Source organism: Macaca fascicularis, chromosome 19, assembly GCF_037993035.2.
Source record: "Macaca fascicularis isolate 582-1 chromosome 19, T2T-MFA8v1.1".
In the NCBI taxonomy this organism is placed as follows: Eukaryota; Metazoa; Chordata; class Mammalia; order Primates; family Cercopithecidae; genus Macaca; species Macaca fascicularis.
In genome coordinates this window covers 46,143,325-46,153,514 of record NC_088393.1, presented here as the reverse complement: position 1 = coordinate 46,153,514, position 10,190 = coordinate 46,143,325, and the positions used below count along the sequence as shown (strand labels likewise).

At 47.5% G+C, this 10,190-nt stretch overlaps 1 long non-coding RNA gene across 1 annotated transcript in view; it reads left to right on the top strand.

Annotated features, from left to right (window-relative positions):
- Nucleotides 1-10,190, top strand: part of LOC135968693 (uncharacterized) — a 12,504-nt gene extending 2,314 nt beyond the window's left edge. The window contains exon 2 of the long non-coding RNA XR_010583635.2: nt 9,094-10,190. This is a non-coding gene — a long non-coding RNA (uncharacterized lncRNA). The remainder of the gene's footprint in view (nt 1-9,093) is intronic.

Here is a 10,190-nt window from a genome sequence, read left to right as displayed (position 1 = left end):
TGGGACTACAGGCGCCCACCACCTCGCCCGGCTAGTTTTTTGTATTTTTAGTAGAGACGGGGTTTCACCATATTAGCCAGGATGGTCTCGATCTCCTGACCTCGTGATCCGCCCGTCTCGGCCTCCCAAAGTGCTGGGATTACAGGCTTGAGCCACCGCGCCCGGCCAAAGACAGAGTTTTAATAAGCCTAGTTTTCTAAGTCACTTTACTCTGTCCCCCAGGCTGTAGTGCAGTGGCGCGATCTCGGCTCACAACAACCTCTGCCTCCCAAGCTCAAGTGATTCTTATGCCTCAGCCTCCTGCGTAGCTGGGATTATAGGTGTGTGCCATCACACCCGGCTAATTTTTGTTTTTTCTTTTTTTTAATTTTTAATTTTTATTTTTTATTTTTTTTTGGAGACAGAGTCTCACTCTGTCGCCCAGGCTGGAGTGCAGTGGCGCAATCTCAGCTCGCTGCAAGCTCCTCCTCCCAGGTTGTTGCCATTCTCCTGCCTCAGCCTCCTGTGTAGCTGGGACTACAGGCGCCCGCCACCACGCCTGGCTAATTTTTTGTATTTTTAGTAGAGACAGGGTTTCACCGTGTTAGGCAGGATGGTCTCGATCTCCTGACCTCGTGATCTGCCCAGAGATGGGTGTTCATCGTGTTAGGCAGGGTGGTCTCGATCTCCTGACCTCATGATCTGCCCGCCTCGGCCTCCCAAAGTGCTGGGATTACAGGCGTGAGCCACTGCACCCGGCCTTGTATTTTTAGTAGAGATGGAGTTTCGCTGTGTTGGCCAGGCTGGTCTTGAACTCCTGGACTCAAGTGATCTCCACATCTCGGCCTCCCAAAGTGCTGGGATTACAAGTGTTAGCCGCCGTGCCCCGTCAGTTTAAACCTTTTAAATTGTGAAATGTGATATACATGCAGAAAAGTACATGAGATATAAATGTCCCACTGAATCAATAGGACAAAGTGAACACACCTATGTAACCACCAATCAGGTGGAAGAAAAATAATCTTACCGGCTTCCCCCAAGCCCCCTCCTGCTTCCTCTCCAGCATAGCCTTCTTCCTTCCCGGGAAGGAATCCACTTAACTTTTACCTGACTTTAGTTTCCCCACCTGAGTATGCCTCCCTATACACAGTGGTTTCATTTTGCCTATTTTTGCACATGGCGTGACTAGAAATATACAGGATTAACTCTTTCACTCAACTTTATGATAGGGAAATTTATCTGAGTTGGGCGTATAATTGCAACCCATTTTCATTCTCATTGCCAAGTAGCCTCCATTGTGTGAATGCACCCCAATTTATGTATCAATGGTGGGGTTTTGTTTTTGTTTTTGTTTTTTGAGACGGCGTTTCATTCTTGTTGCCCAGGCTGGAGCGCAATGGGGTGATCTCGGCTTACTGCAACCTCTGCCTCCCAGGTTAAAGCGATTCTCCTGCCTCAGCCTCCTGAGTAGCTGAGATTACAGGCATGCGCCACCACACCCAGCTAATTTTGTATTTTTAGTAGAGACAGGGTTTCACCATGTTGACCAGGCTGGTTTCGAACTCTCGATCTCAGGTGATCCGCCTGCCTTGGCCTCCCAAAGTGCTGGGATTACAGGTGTGAGCCACCGCGCCCAGCCTTCAGTGATTTATTTATCAATTTGTTTATCAGTTGGTTTATCTATCAAAACCAATTGTCAATGGAAATTTGAGTTATTTCCTTTTTTTTTTTTTTTTTGGCTTTTGCAAATAGTGCTGCGATCAACATTCTAGTACATATTTTGTTAAACATATATATACATTTCTCTTGGATGTAAACCAGGAGTATAAGATGGCTGGATCATAAGGTGTCTATATATTTATGTTTGGTAGATACAGCCAAAGAGGTTTCCAAAGTGATCATAATAATTTCTTCTCCTCTCACCAGCCACGTTAGAACATTTCCATTGTTCCACATCGCTGCCAACACCTAAAACCAATAAAGCATTGTCAAGTGCTTTATTTTTAGTCATTCTTGTGGGTGTGTAGTGGTAACTCATTGTAGTTTTAATTTGCATTTCCCTGCTGAGTAATGAAATTGAACATCTCTTCATTTGCATATCGGTCTTTTGGATATCCTTTTTGTGATGTGCTTGTTCAAGTGTCTTGTCCGGTTTTCTATTGGGTTGTCCATTTTTATTGGTTTATTTACTTTTATTTTATTTTTTTAGAGATAGGGTCTTGCTCTGTCACCTAGGCTATAGTGCAGTGGCATCATCATAGCTCACTGCAGCCTCTACCTCCCTGGCTCAAGCAGTCCTCTCACCTCAGCCTCCCAGTAGCTGGGACCACAGGCATGCACCACCACCATGCCTGGCTAATTTTGTTTATTTCTATTTCTATTTTTATTTATTTATTTATTTGAGACAGAGTCTCACTCTGTTGCCCAGGCTGGAGTGCGATGGCATAATCTCGGCTCACTGCAACCTCTGCCTCCCGGGTTCAGGCGATTCTCCTGCCTCAGCCTCCCGAGTAGCTGGGATTACAGGCACCCGCCACCACACCTGGCTAATTTTTGTATTTTTAGTAGCGACGGAGTTTCACCATGTTGGCCAGGCTGGTCTCGAACCCCTGACCTCAGGTGATCCACCTGCCTCGACCTCCCAAAGTGCTGGGATTACAGGTGCGTGCACCACGCCCAGCTAATTTTGTTAATTTTTTTGTAGGGACCAGGTCTTGCCATATTCCCCAGGCTGATCTTGAACTCCTGGACTCAAGCGGTACTCCTGCTTTGACCTCCCAAACTGTTGGCATTACAGGTGTGAGCCACCGCACCTGGCCTCTTCTGTTACTTTCCAACAGCTTTCTCATTGGAGTTACCCTAGGTTGTCAATCTATCTGGAACTGATTTTTGTGTACGGTGTAAGTTAGGGTTTTAAATTTTATCAAAGTAATGCACATAGCTAATAAAATAAAAATAAATGAGTCTACTTCCTTAAGGAGACTTCTTTTTAAAAAACTATTTCTCCATTATGAAAATAGTAACATCATTGGAGACAGCTCACGCCTGTAATCCCAGCACTTTGGGAGGCCGTGGTGGGCAGATCACGAGGCCAGGAGTTTGAGACCAGCCTGGCCAACATGGTGAAACCCCATCTCTACTAAAAATACAAAAATTAGCCAGGCATGGTGGTGAGCGCCTTTAATCCTAGCTACTTAGGAGGCTGAGGCAGGAGGATCGCTTGAACCCGGGAGGCGGAGGTTGCGGTGAGCCGAGTTCATACCATTGCACTCCAGCGTGGATTTTAGCTGGGTGCGGTGGCACACACCTGCAGAGCCAGACTCTGTCTCAAAAAAAAAAAACTACTAAAAATGAAAATATTCGCATCTCATTACTGAAAACTTAAAAAGAGCCACGGAGGTTTCATGGCTCAAGGAACTAACCACCTTGGGTTTCGTTCTTGTTTTTGGAGACAGGGTCTCACTTTGTCACCCAGGCTGGAGTGCATTGGTGCAATCATGCAATCACAGCTCCCTGTGACCTCAAACTCCTGGCCTCAAGCAATCCTCCCACCTCAGCCTCCCAAAATGCTGGGATTATAGGCGTGAATCACTGCACGTAACCACAAACCTGGGTTTGAATTCTGGTTCTGCCACCTTGTGACTGGGTAACCTTGGGTGAATGTCTACTCTTGTGTTAGCCTCAGTGACCTAATATCTAAAACTGATATACAGCGCCTACTTTGCAAGTGCTTGGAAAGATACAGCAAGTAAAACATGTAACACGGGGTGGGGCTGATCAAGAAAGAGCTCCATAGATAATAGCCACAATTATTTACAAAAGATTTCATTCAATCACTCAGTGGCCATTGAGAATGCTTGGAGCATTTTTTCTTATACACAGGAATTGGGTTGAATCACAGTCATACCACAGTCTGACGTTATTTTTACTGGACTGTTCTAAACATTCTTTGATACTGGCTCATAATATTCCATTGTGTGGTTTACTTTACCCAATCTGAGAGACTGCATCCATGGAGAAAAGCCAGAGCTTTGGAGACAGACAGCTTGCGTTTAAACCCAGCTCCGACATGGAGCAGCTGTGAGCCATTTGCCTCTCTGTGCCTCAATTTCTCCATCTGCAAAATGGGGATAATAAACCATGCTGTATATTTGACGTATTTTAGAGAGTTGTGAGAATTAGATGAGTGAATGAATGGATGTAATGAACTAAGACCTGTGGTAAAAACAGCACTTGGTGTAAACCAAGTCCTTAAAAATCTTAATAGAAATATTTCAAGGTTTTAGCTGGGTGCGGTGGCACACACCTGCAGTCTTAGCTACTTGGGAGGCTGAGGCAGGAGGGTTATGTGAGCCTTGGAGTTCAAGACCAGCCTGGGCAACATAGTGAGACCCCCATCTCTAATTTATGTATGTATAGTTGTATATTTTATATATATATATGCATAAAGAATAGTAAGATGTGGGCTTTTTGGGTTTGTTTTTGTTTTTGTTTTTTGTTTTTTGTTTTTTTTGAGACGGAGTCTCGCTCTGTCGCCCAGGCTGGAGTGCAGTGGCCGGATCTCAGCTCACTGCAAGCTCTGCCTCCCAGGTTTACGCCATTCTCCTGCCGTAGCCTCCTGAGCAGCTGGGACTACAGGCGCCCACCACCTCGCCTGGCTAGTTTTTTTTTTTTTTTTTTTTTTTGTATTTTTTTAGTAGAGACGGGGTTTCACTGTATTAGCCAGGATGGTCTCGATCTCCTGACCTCGTGATCCGCCCATCTCGGCCTCTCAAAGTGCTAGGATTACAGGCTTGAGCCACCGTGCCCGGCCTGTTTTTTGTTTTTTGAGTCAGGATCTTGCTCTGTTCCCCAGGCTGGAGTACAGTGGTGTGATCTCCACTCACTACAACCTCGACTTCTTGGGCTCAAGCAATCCTCCCACCTCAGCCTCCCGAGTAGCTGGGACTACAGGCTCACACCGCTATGCCTGGCTAATTTTTGTACTTTTTGTAGAGACAAAGACTTGCGATGTTGCCCAGGCTGGTCTCAAACTCCTAGGCTCAAGGAATCCTCCCACCTTGGCCTCCCAAAGTGCTGGGATTACAGGCGAGAACCACTGTGCCCGGCCAATAGTAAGATGTTAATGATAGAATCCAGTTGGATATATGGTGGATATATGTGTGTTCCTTGCAAAGGTCTTTCAATTTTCCCGTGCATTTGAAAATGTTTGGCCGGGCGCGGTGGCTCAAGCCTGTAATCCCAGCACTTTGGGAGGCCGAGGCGGGTGGATCACGAGGTCAGGAGATCGAGACTATCCTGGCTAACATGGTGAAACCCCGTCTCTACTAAAAATACAAAAAACTAGCCGGGCGTGGTGGAGGCGGAGCTTGCAGTGAGCCGAGATCACGCCACTGCACTCCAGCCTGGGAGACACAGCAAGACTCCGTCTCAAAAAAAAAAAAAAAAAAAAAAAAAAAAAAAAAAAAGAAAATGTTCATAATAAAATTGTTGGGGAAAACGCTTGGGGACATCCACACAGTTGCTTTTGTCGACAATCACGGTGAAGCCAGAGCAGCAACTGATTCCCAAGTGATTGACACACCCTGTATGTTCATTTAATGACCCTGACAATCTTTAATGCAGACTTTAGAAATTTTACAGATGAGGACCCATTTTACAGATGAGGAAACTGAGGCTCAGCAAGGCAAAGCACCTTGTTGTGTGACCTTCAGGTCACTGAGTGGGTGGGGAGCAGACAGGGTGAACCGTAGAAGGACAACTCCTTTTCAGAAGGAAGGGCGGCATGCACCTGGGGACAGGGACCTGGGCTAACAGGTCTTGGGGTCCGCCCGGGAATGATCCCCGTTATTGCAGCTTCCCTGTATGGAGTGCTTGGCTGTGTGCCAAATGCTCTGCATGAATAATCCCATTGATACTGCATGCTCCTTATTAAGCCCATTTTATAGATGGAGAAACTGAGGCTAAAGACATTGAGTAATTTACCTAAAATCACACAGCTGTTGTGTGGCAGAGAGACGCCAGGACTAGAGCCCCGGTGTGTCTGATTTCAAAGCCTGGTGTGTGATTTTTTTTTTTTTTTTTTTTTTTTTTTTTGAGACAGAGCTTCGCTCTTGTTGGCCAGGCTGGAGTTCTATGGCACAATCTCGGCTCACTGCAACCTCCGCCTCCCAGGTTCAAGCGATTCTCCTGCCTCAGCCTATGGAGTAACTGGGATTACAGGTGTGCGCCACCATGGCTGGTCAACTTTTTGTGTTTTTAGTACAGATGAGGTTTCACCGTGTTGGCCAGGCTGGTCTCAAACTCCTGACCTCAGGTGATCCACCCGCCTCAGCCTCCCAAACTACTGGGATTACAGGCGTGAGCCACCACACCTGACCGTGTGAATACTTTTAGGAGCGACTCTTCCCTGCTTAGAATATTATCCAGTGTGAAATGCTGTCAGCTCCACCTTCCAAACTATCCAGGACCTGCCCACTTTTGCAGCTCCTACCCATCCTCTCCTTCCTGGGCTGTCTCAGCAGGCCCTTCCCTGGTCTTCCTGATCCCATCCTGTCACCCTTCTCACCCCTGCAGTCTGTTCCTCACATGCAACCAGAGGGGTCCTGTGAACACCTCAGTTAGATCACGTCTCTCATCCACTCAAAGTCCTTCTGATCCTCTCACTCAGGGGAAAGCCAGAGACCTCCCCATGGCCCACGAGACCCCACGTGACCTGCCAGTCACTTCTCTTTCCTTATCCCTTACTACTTGCCCCTCACCTACACTGGTTCAGGCACGAGGCTTCTACGCTGTTTTTTGTTTTGTTTTGCTTTTTTTTTTTTTTTAAAAAAGCCCAGGCTGGAGTGCAGTGGCACAATCTGGGCTCACTGCAAGCTCCGCCTCCTGGGTTCACGCCATTCTCCTGCCTCAGCCTCCCGACTAGCTGGGACTACAGGGGCCTGCCACCACGCCCGGCTAATTTTTTGTATTTTTTAGTAGAGACAGGGTTTCACTGTGTTCACCAGGATGGTCTTGATCTCCTGACCTCGTGATCCACCCGCCTCAGCCTCCCAAAGTGCTGGGATTACAGGCGTGAGCCACCGCGCCCGGCCTGTTTTGCTTTTTTGAGACAGAGTCTCGCTCTGTTGCCCAGGCTGGAGTGCAGTGGTGGGATCTCAGCTCACTGCAACCTCTGCTTCCTGGGTTCAAGCGATTCCCCTGCCTCAGCCTCCTGAGTAGCTGGGACTACAGGTGCACACCACCATGCCCGGCTAATTTTTGTATTTTTAGTAGAGGCAGGGTTTCACCATGTTGCCAAGACTGGTCTTGAACTGCTGACCTCAAGTGATCCGCCCACGCCGGCCTCCCCAAGTGCTGGGATTACAGGTGTGAGCCACTACGCTTGGCCTCTACATTGTTCTTTGAACTGTTAGTCATGTCCCCACTTCAGGGCCTTCTCATTGCCTGTTCCCTCGATCTAGAACATTCTTCCCCGGTCCCGGTACACATGTAGCCCCTTCTCTCCTACCTTCAGGCCTTACCCAGATGACACTTTCTCAGGGAGTCCTCCTCTTGACTAATACAAAATTATAATCCACCTCCACACTCTACTCCCCATCCGCCAAGCCAGGAGTCTGCAAAAGTTTTTTGGTAAAGGGCAAGATATTAAATATTTTAAGATTTGCAGGCCACATAGCCTCCATCACAGCTACTGGACTCTGTTATCACACAAAAGTACCTATAGACATTATGGAACCCAATGAGTGTGGGTGTGTTCCAGTAAAACTTTATGGAGGCCAGGCGCAGTGGCTCATGCCTGTAATCCTAGCACTCTGGTAGGCTGAGGCAGGAGGATTGCTTGAGGCCAAGAGTTCAAGACCAACATGGCCAACAGAGTAAGACCTCATCTCCAAAAACCAAACAAACTTATAGACACTGAAATTGGAAATTCATATAATTTCCTTTTCTTTTCTTTTTTGTTGAGATGGAGTTTCTTTCTTGTTGCCCAGGCTGGAATGCAATGGCGCTATCTCAGCTCACTGCAACCCTGCCTCCCGGGTTCAAGCAATTCTCCTACTTCAGCCTCCCGAGTAGCTGGGATTACAGGCGCCCACCATCACATCAGGCTAATTTTTGCATTTTTAGTAGAGATGGGGTTTCACCATGTTGGCCAAGCTGGTCTCGAACTCCTGAACTCAGGTGATCCACCCACCTCAGCCTCCCAAAGTGCTGGAATTACAGGCGTGAGCCACCACGCCTGGCCAAAATTCATATAATTTTCATATACCAGAAAATATTATTTTTATTTTGTTTTTGTTTTTCAACCATTAAAAAATGTAAAAATCAACCAGGCATGGTTGCTTATGCCTGTAATCCCAGTGCTCTGGGAAACTGAGGCAGAAGGATCACTTGAGTCTAGAAGTTTGAGACCAGCCGGGGCAATACAGCAAGACCCCATCTCTTAAAAAAAATACTAAAATTAGCAGGGCGTGGTGGTGCGTATATATAGTCCCAGCTACTTAGGAGGCCGAGGTGCGAGGATTATCTGAGCCCGGGAGGTTGAGGCTGTAGTGAGCCATGATCACACCACTGCACTCCAGCTTGAGTGAGAGGGGTGAGATTCTGTCTCAAAAAAAAAATTTTTGTAAGGTTAAAACCAGGCCAGGCGTGGTGGCTCATGCCTGTAATCCCAGCACTTTGGGAGGCCAAGGCAGGTGGATCACTTGAGTTCAGGAGTTCGAGACCAGCCTGGCCAACATGGTAAAACCCTGTCTCTACTCAAAATACAAAAATTAGCTGGGCTTCGTGGTGTTTGCCTGTAATCCCAGCTATTCGGGAGGCTGAGGCAGGAGAATCGCTTGAACCTGGGAGGCGGAGGCTGCAGTGAGCTGAGATCGCACCGCTGCACTCCAGCCTGGGTGACAGGGAAAGATTTGGTCTCAAAAAAAAAAAAAAGTAAAAATCATTCCTAGGGTATAGGCTGTATAAAAACAAATGACAGGCTGGATTTGGCCCCCGACTGTAGTTTGCTGACCCCTGCCCTAAGCTTATCCTGGCTAATACTTGTTTCATAGTATTCATCACCTTCTAACAGACTGTAATATTTACTTGTTTATTATGTTTATCGTCTAGCATCTCCCCTGGAGCTGTCAGCCCCAGCTTCCTAGCAGCTCCAGGAAGGCAAGGATGTTGGCTGTCTGGCACATAGCAGGTGTGCGGTAAGGATTTATTAAATGATCAAATACATGGATGAATCCTAATGACTGTTGCGATCATGAACCATTCTTGCTGCCTGGCTAAGTACTGGACCCTAGAATTTGAGATTGAAAAGAGGAGGCGAGCACAGAACCATTTTCTCCTTCCTTCCTCCCTCCCTCCCACCCTCCCTCCTTTCCTTCCTTCCTTCCTTTTTTTCTTTTCTTTTTTTCCGAGTCTTACTCTGTGACCCAGGCTGGAGTGCAATGGCTCAATCTCGGCTCACTGCAACCTCTGCCTTCCGGCAGAACCATTTCCTTTCATCCCCAACTTTGAACTCCATGATTTCATCCTGACTGCGTGTGATATCACACGTCAGGGGACCTGTGAGCCACCGGAGGTGAGCAGCACGCCCAGGGCACAGCTCACCTCCCGAGAAATGCCACCCTGCTTCAGATTCCAGCAGGAAGGAAGAGTGACTCAGCCTCTCAGATGTGGAGACTTCCTGTGACGGACCCAGGACAGCCCACCCCAGGCTTCACCTCGTAATCATGGCTGTAGCCAGTTTGCTGGAGGCTCCCTGTGAACCGTGTATGATTGCATGGATTCCTCACCGCTTCACATAGTCCCATTTTCTATTACAGAAGAGGAAACTGAGGTTCAGAGGAGTGAGCTCACTTACCTGACATCACACTGCCAGTACGAAAAACAGCTGAGCCAGGTGCGGCGGCTCATGCCTGTAATCCCAGCACTTTAGGAGGCCGAGGCAGTTCGATTGCCTGAGGTCGGGAGTTCGAGACCAGCCTGGCCAACATGGTAAAACTCTGTCTCTACTAAAAATACAAAAATTACCTGGGCGTGGTGGTGGACGCCTGTGTTCCCAGCTACTCAGGAAGCTAAGGCAAGAGAATCTCTTGAGCCTAGGAGGTGGAAGTTGCAGTGAGCTGAGATTGCACCACTGCACTCCAGCCAGGCCAACACAGCAAGACTCTGTCTCAAAAAAAAAAAAAAATAAAATAAAGAGTTGAGATTCA